Source organism: Oryzias latipes, chromosome 2 (assembly GCF_053564925.1).
Source record: "Oryzias latipes strain Hd-rR chromosome 2, Olatipes_Hd-rR_3.1".
NCBI classification, from domain to species: Eukaryota; Metazoa; Chordata; class Actinopteri; order Beloniformes; family Adrianichthyidae; genus Oryzias; species Oryzias latipes.
In genome coordinates, this window is record NC_136238.1 from 14330813 (window position 1) to 14344524 (window position 13712).

General features: G+C 37.6%; 1 protein-coding gene across 16 annotated transcripts in view; it reads right to left on the reverse strand.

Moving 5' to 3' along the window:
* LOC101165870 (microtubule-associated protein tau) overlaps positions 1-11545 on the reverse strand; it is a 70791-nt gene extending 59246 nt beyond the window's left edge. For 13 of the 16 annotated variants that reach the window (XM_078933182.1, XM_023965093.2, XM_078933146.1 and 10 more), the window contains exon 1: positions 11405-11545. The gene's annotated coding sequence lies outside the window, so the exon portion shown is untranslated. The remainder of the gene's footprint in view (positions 1-11404) is intronic. The other 3 variants (XM_078933180.1, XM_078933169.1, XM_078933142.1) reach the window with 1 other exon arrangement.
* Positions 11546-13712: the final 2167 nt, after the last annotated feature.

Here is a 13712-nt window from a genome sequence, read left to right on the forward strand (position 1 = left end):
AACTCTACGGCTGAAAAGCTCCAATTTTGGTGTCAGTTTCTGTTGTGCTAGTACTGTAAATTAAGGTTGTGAGAGGCTGTAAGCTAGCAGGAGAGTGTGTGAACAGAGAGCTCTCAGCAAGAGGGAGAGGAAGACAAACGTCTAATGAACTACTATGAAACTATGTCCTAGTAAACCAAACAGGGTTTAATTTGGGCTAAAAACAGTATAATTACAATTAAAAGACAAATTGGAAATCTTTTAAAATACCGGTAGTTTAAAGGATGATTGGGTCTTTAAAGAAAGATCTGATAGAAAGTTGGTGAAAACTCATAATGAGCCAGAGGGGCAGCCTAACATTAAATCTAATAAAATATATTTAAAGGCATAGCTAAGGAAGATGTGTGGGCGCCCAGTTTGTGTGAGGTTCAAGATTGCAGCTCTTTTTTTCCATGACACCATGATGAGTTTCCATAGTTACTACCTACTCCATTTGCAAACAAAGATAATAGAAGAGAGAAGGCCTTGGTTTGTGGTGGCGTGGGTCTACACTAGTGCAGAGGTAATATTACCATAATGGGGTTCAAAGATTACTAAAAATGAGTTTCACATCATTGGAGCATCGTCTGCTTTATGTCAACCTGCCAGTGTTTAGTAAAAAAAAAAAAAAGGCCAAAGATTTATTAAAATGAAAGTTTGGAAATATTGTAAGATGTTCTCAATAATTAAGATTATTGTTTTGGGTTATTTAATCTCAAAAATACCCATGCGGTATTGGCAAATTTTAAACAAATTGTTCTTTTTGGTCATATGAACGACAACACGGAATAAACCCCCTTTGTTTGGTCAACTCCCAATAGATCTGTAAAATTAAAACCTCCATCCAAGTTTTTTTTTTGACTCAGGTTCCTGACCACAGTAGCCGGATTGCTCTGACAATCCATCGAACAGTATGCCTTCGTCATGCTAAAACATTTTGATAGATTTCTGAGAGCCCTTTTTCATTTAAAGTCGGTTAGAGGTCCGTTAGCATGACCAGAATTCATTTGTAAGACACACTGGATAATACGGAGTACTGTCTTTTTTGGGAGAAATTTGCATGATTTTGCATGTCCCTGAAGGGTAAAAAACATGGTAAATGTTGCTCTAAAGACAATAAAATACTCTTTGCATTTGAACTGACTGACTGACTGACTTTGAACTGACTCTTAAAAGTGGATCTCTTTCTCTCTCTCATCAAATTATTCCTTAATGCAAACCCCTTCCATTAAGGTCATTATTTATTCCTGAGAAAAGTGATGACACAGTCAAGCCCAAAAGAAGCACCCTGAGTGACGCAGGTGAGTTCATCTGTACATAAGAGGCTGCTGGCGTGGCTGGTGTCTTTGCTTTATCAGCATATCGAGCTCAGCCAGCTCTGCAGTGGACTGACATCGCCTCCAATGTAACTGACTGAGTGTCACTTCGCCTTTGCACAACCAGACCTAACACACATGTGAGAAGGCACGTTGAAACCAGTGCAAGACACAGACAGAAAAGCATACAGACGAAAAGGAGGAGGCCGTGCTCAACCGGACTGTTGTGTTTTCATAACTCGAGATGCAACAGCAGATGAAAGCATTTCGAATATCCATTCTTTTGTTGTTCACATCACAACTGGTTTGCGTATCTTTTGACGGGATGTCGCGCAAGAGCAGGAAATACCAGAGTTGAAGAGCATATGAGTTTGCTGCTGATAAAATGCAGTCTGTCTTTGGAGTCTTAAAGGCATGCAATGAAACCCCTGAAGGATGGGTTCTTATCAAAACATACCACGGCCACGGTTGTGTATATTTTTGCTGCACTTCTTAAGGTTATCATTAGGGAAAAATAGTTTTTTCAATAATTCTCTATGCACTCATAAAAGTTATGTCCAAATTTTGTGTATACACCCATTTGGATCATTGTTCGATCTATTGTAAAAGTGGTCCCAGTGATCTTTCAAATTTGGATTATTCTGTTTTTTGCCAAAATCAAAAACCCTTCGTTTTTTCTAGCACAGTTTCTGCAGAACTGGATTAGCTCACTAGTAATTTGAGAAACCTTGCCCCCATATTTTTCTCCCGGTTGCTGAGATCTCTCTGTTTTCCACACTCTCCCGCTAGCTTTCAGCCCTTCACACCCCCCAACAGTTTGGAGCCAGATGCCAGGTCGGACAAGGAAAACGAAAACATACATGAATCTAGTCGTCTACAAGTGGATGCATCAGAATGGAGTGGACCCGTTGAGTGTATTTTCTAGGTCACAAATATGGTCTTTCGTTTTTTCGTCTGCTGCTGATTGACAACAATCTAAATAAAAACATACTCAAAATTGTAATTTTGGGCATAATTTTCTTTATACATGTCCTCCACCATCAGAAAAATGCCACAAGATCATGTTAAAAACACCATTTTCATTAAAACTAGGTATACTCATAGTCATTAAAACTAGGTATACTTCATTTTTTAAATCCTTTTTAAAGGCTGCATTTTACTGACGATAGCTATGATCACCTTATTGTGACCTTTCATCTAAGAAGACAGTTATCTAAAGTCCCTTTGAATAATCTAATTTGATGAACCTTTAAGTCTTGGCACGTAAACAAAAATTTAGAAGCTTTCACATAACACCTGCTTGGTCAGAGTTTGTTGTCTTGGATAGTCTACTTCGTTTGCCAGGTGTGTACTCTTGTAGTACACTAGCAAGTGAACCTTGGTGCAATTCAGCAACAGCGTGAATGTAAACAGACTATCAAGCAAACCTGAGAGGGAAGGTAAACAAACGTATAGGCAACATTTAGAATAGGGATGGGCGACATATCGGTGCCAGTATCGGCCGATATTTGCATAACTTGAGTTTATCGGTATTGGTCCGATATTAAAAAATTTACAAATATTCTTCTGTTTTAGGATACAATTTATTTTTGACATGTATTCTTGATCCTAATAAATTGGGAAGCTTATGTTTACAGTTGGTAATTGACTGGTTTCAGGTAAATGGTATTTTTGATAGGGATACATAATGTTCCTAATAGATCCCCGGAAATGTGGAGCTTATGATGTGCAGTTATGTCCAATAGTCGATAAATGGCCTGAAAGTTTTAAAGTAAAAGGTCAAATAAAAAGGGATTTTCCAGTAAAAGAAAAGCTGTGCATTTCTAATAAAGAAACAAAAAGGAAATCTAAACTTTGTGTTACCGTAGACGCTTAAGTATCGGTATCGGCAAATATCGGCTATCTGCCACAATTGCAGGGGAAATATAGGAAAAAATTACATCGGCCCATCCCTGATTTAGAGTTAAGAGCAGTAAAAAAAAAGTTTTTAAATGGCAAAATTTCAAGATGGAAAAACGTTCAACTTCCAAAAACTTTGGAAAATGTCTCTTTTGTAGGCCTTGTGTAGTGTCAGTGCCCTTAACTAGTTTTCTTCTTCCTATAATCTTTTTTCAGGCAATGCAGATGATTGAATTTTATATTTCCAGGTGGTTTTGTCTGAGTTAATGGGACTGTGTGAAATGTGAAAGCTAACAAAACTAAACAAAAGCATGAAATGTTCTTTTTGGCTTTCTCTACAATTTAAACTATCCTATTGAGAAAACATGACATGACAGTGTTTGTTTGTTTGTTTTCTTTCTGTGTGAGGTCAAATAAAAAGTTTATTTAGGCTTGAAAAAGATCTTTAAAAAAATGACAGTTTTTCAGAACTGTCCATTTCTTAAAAAAGATGATTGATCTTGTAGGCTGCATGTAGTCAAATCCTTTAAACCGCAAAGCTAAACTCAGCCAAAATATGCACAATTATGTCATCCTAGAGCAGCAATTTCAAGCTGGATCCCACGCAGTGAGGTGGTGCTGCCCCTCCGAAAACAAGTGTGGGAAACATTCCCACTCAAACGAGTGGGAGCCAAACTCCAGTTCTTCTAAAGGCCAATGTAAATCAACTGCATTTGATCTGTTGGCAGCTTCCAACAGCCTTCACTGCCAGCAGTGATTAACACATCTGTCCAGAAGGCTCTTTGACGAACAAGTTAGGGGTCGATGAGAAAAAGAACTCTTTATGTGAGGGTCTATTAGCCCCGGGATAGAGGAGGGACATACTATGGGTTCTTTCTAAAGACCCATAAATGACCTCTGTGTGGAAGAAAACAGAAGGTGGGAATGGGGTTTGGTCAAGTTTGAGGGATTTCCACCTTCACAAGTTGCACAAACGGACAGGAAAGTATCACATGCCGCTTAGCTCTGTGCCACAATGGCAGATGGCGTTGGATTAGCATCTGAATGTGAGCATGCATTTTGGCAGGGGTTCCCTACAACTCCAGACTCCCCACGAGTTAGGTGGCTTAAGGTGAAGAAGACTCTGGAAAGACCAAATGGATAATTGGCCACTTGAAGCTCTCAGCATCCCCAACTGGACACCACTCTTTCTGTAGATGTTTGTCCCGAAGATGAGAAAATAGAAACAGGCTTATGACGACAACCTAGCTTGATTTCACAAAAGAGGTGTCTCGTCAGCCAAGATGAGATCAAAACACGTGAATCTGCTTTGAACTTTACTAAAGTAAAGTGTTGCATAACGGTGCAAAGCCGCTTTTCTTCGTAACAGAATAAGCGAATTTACGTTGATTGTGCAAGCACGTCACTGCTGTAAAGTGTTCCATATCAGCGCAAGGCTGCTTTTCTCCGCTTCAGAATCCGCTGGAATTACATCAATTGCATAAACGGATGAAGAGTTACGGTAGTCGAAAGAATGTCATCACTGGAGCTAATGCTCCGGTGTTTAATGGTGAAGCTAATTTTATAAAATAATTATGGAAATACTCCTGACAATAACTTTTGTAAAAGCTGTGACAGATGCAAAGTAAAATAGGATAATTGGAGAAGCTATGTCGGTAATAAATAGAAAATAGGATGGTAATCAAATATATGCATGAACATTTTTGCCCTACAAGAGCAATATTAGTCATCACAACTATTATTATTGAAAATTTAATTCTGGTTTAGGTTAACAGCAGTTCTCAGCTCTTTAATCGATGAAAGATTGTTCCTTTTCTCTCGCCCTTGCGGAGTAACAAGAATCTCAGACTCCCCCAATCAGGACAGACCTCTTGTATTTGTTCCATTTTTGGGTAGTCTCGGGTCAAATGACCAGAAAAGAACGCCATTTTCGACCATATCCTCTTGTCACACAAAGCTACACAGAGGGTCCACACACCCGTGGTCAAAAGGATCATTCCTTGAGGGGTTCGTTTCCATGGGAGAGGTTACCGTGGTGAGGAGGGGCCCTTGATGAAACTGAAGGCACTGTCAATGTTTTTAGCTGAAACAGACAGCCCAGACTGCGGATTACTTCTGAAAGAGAGGCCCACAGTAGTGGACTACAACAGTGACTGGGCTCGATATGTCTGCCTTGCTTAACATATTATAAAATGTTAGTTTGGTATCAGAAGTTTCTAAAATCTAGATCAGCCTTTCAAACTAACAGTCATTTAGAATCGGACATTTCATAAAGATTACAACACCTGCATTTCTAATTAGCTTTTTATTTTAATTTTATATTTAATTAACCTTAAATTTAAAAAATGTGTATAAATTTCAAATCTAGTTTTCTACTTTCCTGTGTCTTAAACCCACGTCAAACATTTCTTTTAAAAAAATGAAGCAACTTTGCGGCTATTAAACATTACCACAACATATGATAAGTAAAGATCGAGTGTGGTTCAAATATATATTTTGCATTATTACAACTAAAAGTAGGGAAAAATTTGCTAGAGAAATTGGGCTCGATTCTATATAAAATAAAATACTGGACCCAAACAACTTTTTTTTTAAAAGTTGCAAATATTTTGAAGATATTACATTGAGATGGGTTTGGGATGAAATTAAGACACCAATTTAACATGTTTTTTTGTTTGTTAAAGCTTTAAACACAAGTCAAATTAAACAAACTGGAAAAAATAAGCAAAACAAAACACTTTTTACAGCGTTCTCCAGTCAATTATCAAACACAATTCGATGCCGATTCAGAACCTTAAAAACTGAAATCTATTTTTAATCAAGATTTGATTTTAATTGGTTCCTTTTAAAAAAAATCTCCATTGCTAAAATATTCTGTTTGCCCATGAAATACTAAAATAGTTTTTTTTTTAAAACATCAAAATATGGAAATTATCATATAAAAAGATAAAAGGATGATCAAAGAAACTGATCAAAAGAAAACAGAAAAGAAAAAAAGAAGAAAAAGAAGTTACATTTCATTCATAATTGTTTTTACCCAAATTGAAAGAACAAAATCTTTTAATACATAAACAAGCACTACAGTTTCTACAGTTTGAAATTAGACATTTATATTACTAGAAAAAAGAAATCAGAACATGGAAATTCTCATATAATAAAGGTCATAGGAAGATCAAAGGAACTGATCAAAGGAAAACCTAAGAAGCTGCATTTTATCCAAAACTTTATATCTAAAAACTTTTTAGGCTTTTATACATGAATAAGTCTTACAGTTTACAAATAGACATTTATATCATAAAGAAAGAAAGAAAATTACACTATAGCTGTCAAATGATAAAAGCTTTGGTGTAGAGATTTTCTGTTGTGTATAAAGAGTTTTAGGCCATAAACCTATTTTGTCATCACTTTCCCACAGAGTGATGTTTACTTTCTCCTTCAGATTAGTCAGTATAATCTAAAAAATGTCTATATAAGTCAGTGTGGCAAAACATTTTCGTGTTCCAGGAATCGATTTTCCATTGGTTCAACCTGTAACCGTGACAGACAGATACACTACAGCACCCGCACAACCGCGGTTAGAGCGGGATCGTGAACCCTACGCAACTGAGAAAGTTCACTAAAGCAGAAAGAAACCCGACCAAGTCAGTTCGTCTCAACAAAGAGCTTCATTCAGGCCTGCAGCACACTTCATTCAGAGTAAAAGCTGCAGCCGATGCGTTGTTTTGCAAATGGACACAAGGAGCTGAACAATTGAACTGTTTAGCTTACACATCTGGAAGTCTTAAAGACCCAGCTATGATGCTCAGCTGCTCTGCTGGACTTACAGAAGGCCCATTTATGAAGAAGCAAAGGCTTATTTTTGTTCTTTTTTTTCTTTTTCTGACCAGTCTCACATGTGCTGCTTAAAGTACACTCAATATAAAAATAGCTATGTGTTTGAGGGAGATTTTAACTGCGCATGAAGGAGCAGAATGTTTGAGTTTCAATGTCACAGATCAAACTTTGCTCTTTCTTTGTGCACTAAAACCCAACAGGAATTTAGACACCACTGGTATTACCCAGAGCACTTCCAGAGCCCACTTGCTTTCAAGTAAGTCTTTTGTTTATTAGCGGTGCAAAACAAAAAACAGCAGCTCTATATGTCATTACCTCACTCATAAACTTCCTGTTAGAGTTTAGCATGAACACACAGCAGGGGTTTCTGCTCCAAAAAAAGAAAGTCTTTAAAAGGAAAAGCGGAAGTCGGAGGCGCAAGTAGCTGGACCACAGCCAAACCAAACTTTGACTCAAAGATATGTTTTTTTCTATGTTCTGCAGCCTCCAATATACGCCGCAGAGCTCTTGTGTTAGCTAACGCCAAAATGGGAAGCGAGGGCATCGGAGAATATTAGAAATGCCAATAACTGAGCGCAGGAATGCCCTGCATGAGTGTCCTCTCTGTTGAGGGGCATCATCCGTGAGGAATGAAATGTGACACTGGCTGTCAGGGTTCGTTTGGGAAGCTCGCCACGGACGGGGCTCTGGTACAAGGGCAAACTGTGTGGCTGATTGGTTAGGAAGACCCCGCTGTACCAAGGAGGTCATGGGGTGGTTTCCAGCACCAGCTGAACGCTGTGTTCTTCAAATCTTATGCTCAATTAGAACCCACCAAACTGCAGTTTACCAGTTGGACAAATCTCCAGGGATTCATGGTCGGATTCACTATAGCCCAACAAAAAAAAAGATCATTCTTCAGTCGTCTACATCTTAAGTAGACGTCTGACACTTGTGCAAGCCAAGAAGTAGAGTAGGGTGTGGATTTAAGAAGCAGTGCATGCCATATGCAGGTCAGTGGGCCGTTGGGCGTCTCTTACGAAAGGGAATCAGCTTAGGTCCCTCTCACAGTCAAGATTTAATCACCCTCCACAGCACAGATCTGCCAGCTCCCATTAGGCACCTGTAGCGCAAAAGGCTACAAACAGGTGGGGGCAGCAGGGGATGAAGAACGCTCCTTGCGTCCCTACACATCCTTGACTACTGCAACTTCAGAACATCCAACCAAAAGTTCCAAGTAACCAAAACAATTCCAGTGACTAATTTACATCAACATCTCAGCAGAGTCCACAAGGGTTTCGCTAAACTAAGACTTTAATAACATACCCTAACACTTAACCACATGGGGGTCAAGGTCTAAAGTCTGGATAGTGTACTCATCCAACACACAAACATGCAAGAATTTAAGAGCGGACCCAACCTGTTAGCTTCTGCATCAGGTAACCTGATTAAGGTCACTTCAATTACTCCAAACTAGCGATTAGATGCAGCTCAATCTGGTCAAGTATAAGACTTGCTAGCCAAAACCCTACAGCTATCTGCATCCAGGCTGAAAGACCAAAAAAGTCAGTATAACAGATTTTAATCCTCCTTCCAGTCAGAATTTGTGTTAAGTTTTTTATGTTTTGTTTTCAAAGAGTCTAAAAAAACTTTTATTTTTTACTTTGCAAAACATAGTTTTTTGTCAAACCACAATGTGTAAAGTTGGATGGTCTTCTGTGTTTTAAGACTTAAGACGTTTTTAAAAGTTCTACAGTTGGCATAAAGTTGAAGGATTTGAAAAAAATGAACGGGAGGATTTTTTTCCCCCAACTTTTGGTACAGAGAACTTGTAACCATTGAAACGCATCATCCTATCTTCAATTTTTTTAGGGTTCTTAAATATCATGGTGAATCGGTTAAAAACATTTATTAATAATTTGACATAGATACAGAAAAACTGGAAAGTACGGCTCAACGATGTGAGGAAAACTTGCAATGTTAGCAAAACAACTAATGCTAATAATTTCAATTTTACTGCAATACTGTAATTTGAAAAAAAAAAAAGTCAACATAACTTAAACTTAAATTATACTCCAAATTACCCATGTCTACATAGGGAGGCATGCATTTAACAAAAGGGCTCCATTCAATTGGTCAATGACGAGAAGGGCTCAGTTGCTCAATTTGATTTGTTTAATACTTCACTCCCATAAGATTGTTTAGGCATATGTGTAAACATTTAAGATACTCCAACTTTTGTGATACGCTAATTGCACAGGCTGATATCGCAATGACGACTATTTTTTGATTTATTGTGCAGGCCTACTCAAAAATTCAAGTGAGAAATACGTGGACTCAATTTTAGTAGATGGCTGCACTGAAAGGATGCAACCAGCAGGGGGCGACATTACATATTTACTACCACTTTATAGTATCGATAAAGTCATGGGCGAACCCTGGTGTTACGTGACCATTTCTTTGAAAAGGGTTTGCGGCTCCACGTAAACGCCATCTTGGCTAGATTCAACATTAGCATTAGCTTTCTAAAAATATGCAAATAAGAAGAGTAAACCCGCCTGAGTGTTCAAAAAAAATAATTCAGTCACCTGTCAATTCAAAAGTCACCCTTCAATTACGGCAGTTTTGATTTTAAATCAAAAATAATTGTCTCCAAGTAAAATTTCCTTGGAACTATTTATCCCTTTCACACCGGAGATGTCGCCTTCAAGAGTTCACATGACCAAGGCTATGTCCGAATTCCTTCCCTACTCACTACAAAGTGCACTATATAGTGCGTTCGCCATTTTGCAGTGCCGTTTGAATCTGCAATTCCAAGATCGAGTGCCCTAGAAATTTCCCAGAAGTCTCTGCAAAAACCAGTGTGCATTGATGCTCGCTAGATTGGTGAATATAGACCACAATGCAATGCGTGTAAACAATTTTTGCAAAAAAAAAAAAGTATTTAAATGCATTTTTTTAAATAAATTGTCGTTTTTATCTTCAAAAGACAGTGGATTCATAAATGGTCGTCGCAAAACGCTCGTATCAGTTACATTTTCACATTGTAAAATCGATGATGTCATAGTCACCGTTTAAAAAAAAAAGTTGTGGCATTAGGGCTACTTCCTGGCTTGCAATTTTCGTCGTCTTTTGCGATATGCATTTTGCACAGCTTGATCTCACGATAACGATAAATTTGCAATTTATTGTGCAGGCCTAGTAAGCATGATGTCCGAATTGCTTTTAAAATCCAGGACACTAGATGATCCCGTACTATTTAGTTTTCCAGTAGTTATGGATTAGGACTGGGATTCGGACACAGCCTAAGCCTTTTTCCAGTTGGAGAGATCAATCTTTAAGATTTGATTGGTCATTAATCAGCCATGCTACATTTACACTGCAGGTGTGATAACTTTCAGAAGTAATAGATTTTATATATATATATATATATATATATATATATCTTTAACTTACAATTAAGTGACTTTTTTTAAATGATTTGCAGGATGCCACTTCGGGAAACTTTGAATCAAAGAGATAAAAATCCAGAAAATATTTTCTATTTATTAGTGTTTTTCCACCCTTTCCTAATTTGTACAAGGGCAGATTTTTTTTCTTCTTTTTTCAAGGTTTCGTGTAAAAAAAAAAAGGCTAAAAAAATCTGTAGCTAACCTTCCTTTCTGTAGCTGCCATACAGCCTTAAACTGCAAATGTATCAAGCATCTTAAGAATGTTCTCTCTTTGTTATGTGATGATGCAGTCATTTATCCACTTTTTTGTTTGCATTACATGAAAAAAGAGATGTTATCATGCCATCCTGATAGTCTAAAAATGTGCCTGTTTAAAATATATATAATATATATAAATAATAATTTATAAAAAAAAAAAAAATTCCTGCAGTTTTCAAGCACTGCAACCTTTTGCTGATGTAAGGTGGTACCTCTGGGGTCCTCCCACACCCACTTCAAGTGGCGGGATGATTCTAGAAAACGATTGTAATCTTTAATACACTGTCCAAAAAATATCCACGTTTCTACGCAATAGATGGATTTCAGCACCATCCTGACGTGGACCAGAACAAAAGGTTTGCTGTCACCTGACCGAGTCGAGGGTTTTTTTTCCCTTCTTTTTTTCTAATAACAAAAATTTAAAGTCATAAATTAAAGCTAATAATTGCGTATTTCTAAAAATAATAATAATAAATTAACCAATTGCTGAAGATTAACAGACTATATTTATAAACGAAAGCTTGAGCTCTAAAACTAACTTTTAAGGCTGTCTTTGGGGCACAAAAACGTCCATTTGCATCACTTTAGATGAATTTCAAGAAAAAAATTATTTTAAAATGAAAATAAAAAGCGTGTTTCTGGTTTTACCTGGGAGCTTTGAGCGGCGGAGCGGCGCTGACACCCGAATCTGAAGGGATCCGCGGTCACAATGAGAGTAGCACGTAGCCCCGCCCCCTGCAAATTAAACTACCGTAAATCGTTGTAAAACGCTGCAGAGTATCTTATAACAAGCAACAGATGTGTTTATTTATTTTATTGACACGAAACCAGAAAGTGGGATAAAAGGGTAAAAAGAAAAAGAAAAAAATAGAATGAAACGTCACTCGCTCTCTCTCTCTGTGTTTTTTTTTTTTTGCGGGCGGATATGGTGTTCGAGGAGTTCCTGCAGAGACGGACGGAGCATCGAGGCGTGGCTGTTGCTATGGGAAGATGGAAAAAGAAGGGGCCGATAATGTGGTGGATGGAGCCAAGGGGGAGAGTGGAAGAAGATGGGAGGAGGAAGGGTTGCAAAAGGCAGAGAAATTTGGCAGCCCTCAAGTCTCCTGCAGGTGAGGCGTGGCGGGGATGCTACAAGAAACTCCTTAAAATGCTTCATTTTGTGTCACAAAACCAAACACAGAGATGACCAAACTACATTTTAAAAGTATGAGAAAAGATCAAATAAATAAAATAATTATATGAATATATCCAATTTGTAAAATACAAGCTGTAAACTTTGCCTTGAGTTTTTTTTTATTTCTTTTTCATTCTGGAATGAAATATTGTAATGGAATGTAAACACTGCCACCTACAGGTAAGAGGGTGTAAATACACCTGCTATTGGCTTAATAATAAATGCTTTCTCTCTAATACATGTAGTTTCTTGAAAGTGGTCCCAGATTAGTTTGAAAGAATGTAAATTACCTAAAGACCAAGTTATATTTGAATTCTTAAAACACATTTTTGAACAAGTTAATATGTTTTGATTTGCATATTTATTATTTTTTATTATTTAGGTGAAATTTTACAGTTTTTTCTCTTGTGCGACATTCGTTTCTTTTTCACTTTCCCGTTTTCATTGTTTTATTTGTTCTTGTTCACTTCTATGTTTTGAGCGGTTTGAATTGATAAATGAATTTAACTTAAAATGGCTTGTGCTGTATTACTGAAATCTTTTCTCAAATCAAAATAAAAAAAAGGAGTTGGTGATAGTCATATAAGATGGTGGTTTGGGACTTGTTCAGTTTCAAAGAATCAAAGCTTTATTTAAATGCACCTTTTACACATTAATGTGTGATGCACTCTAGTTTCCACATTAGTTCTGGCCCATTCCTCCATGCAGATCTCCTCTAGAGCAATCTAGTCTTCACATTAGTTTTGGCCCATTCCTCCATGCAGATCTCCTCTACAGCAATTTAGTCTCCACATTAGTTTTGGCCCATTCCTTCATGCAGATCTCCTCTATAGCAATCTAGTCTTCAGATTAGTTTTGGCCCATTCCTCCATGCAGATCTCCTCTAGAGCAATCCAGTCTTCACATTAGTTTTGGCCCATTCCTCCATGCAGATCTCCTCTAGAGCAATCTAGTCTTCAGATTAGTTTTGGCCCATTCCTCCATGCAAATCTCCTCTAGAGCAATCCAGTCTTCACATTAGTTTTGGCCCATTCCTCCATGCAGATCTCCTCTAGAGCAATCTAGTCTTCACATTAGTTTTGGCCCATTCCTCCATGCAGAGCTCCTCTAGAGCAATCTAGTCTTCACATTAGTTTTGGCCCATTCCTCCATGCAGATCTCCTCTAGAGCAATCTAGTCTTCACATTAGTTTTGGCCCATTCCTCCATGAAGATCTCCTCTAGAGCAATCTAGTCTTCACATTAGTTTTGGCTCATTCCTCCATGCAGATCTCCTCTAGAGCAATCTCGTCTTCACATTAGTTTTGGCCCATTCCTCCATGCAGATCTCCTCTAGAGCAATCTAGTCTTCACATTAGTTTTGGCCCATTCCTCCATGCAGATCTCCTCTAGAGCAACCTCGTTTTCACATTAGTTTTCTTGTTAGCTCACCCAAATACGTAAAAATCTACTAATACTTGCAATTTCCCAGTCTAACCAATTCCACGATACAAATTATCATATCCAAAGAATGCTTTGATTTGGCAAAAGTTTTTTTTAGGTGCCTTAACAGAGATCATTTTCTGAACACGTTTTACATGTAGGATACATTTTATTACACGTATTCTGTCCATTTTTGCCGGCATAAATTATCATCTTCCCAACAAAATTTTTCTAAACTTTTTATTTCTCAAGTATTTGAGGCTAGCATTTTTTTCCAAAGTGGTAACTTCCAATGATTGTTGACCAAAACTTGTCATAAAAGTAATTTTTTTATAGTAACATATTACTTCTTGCTACAACA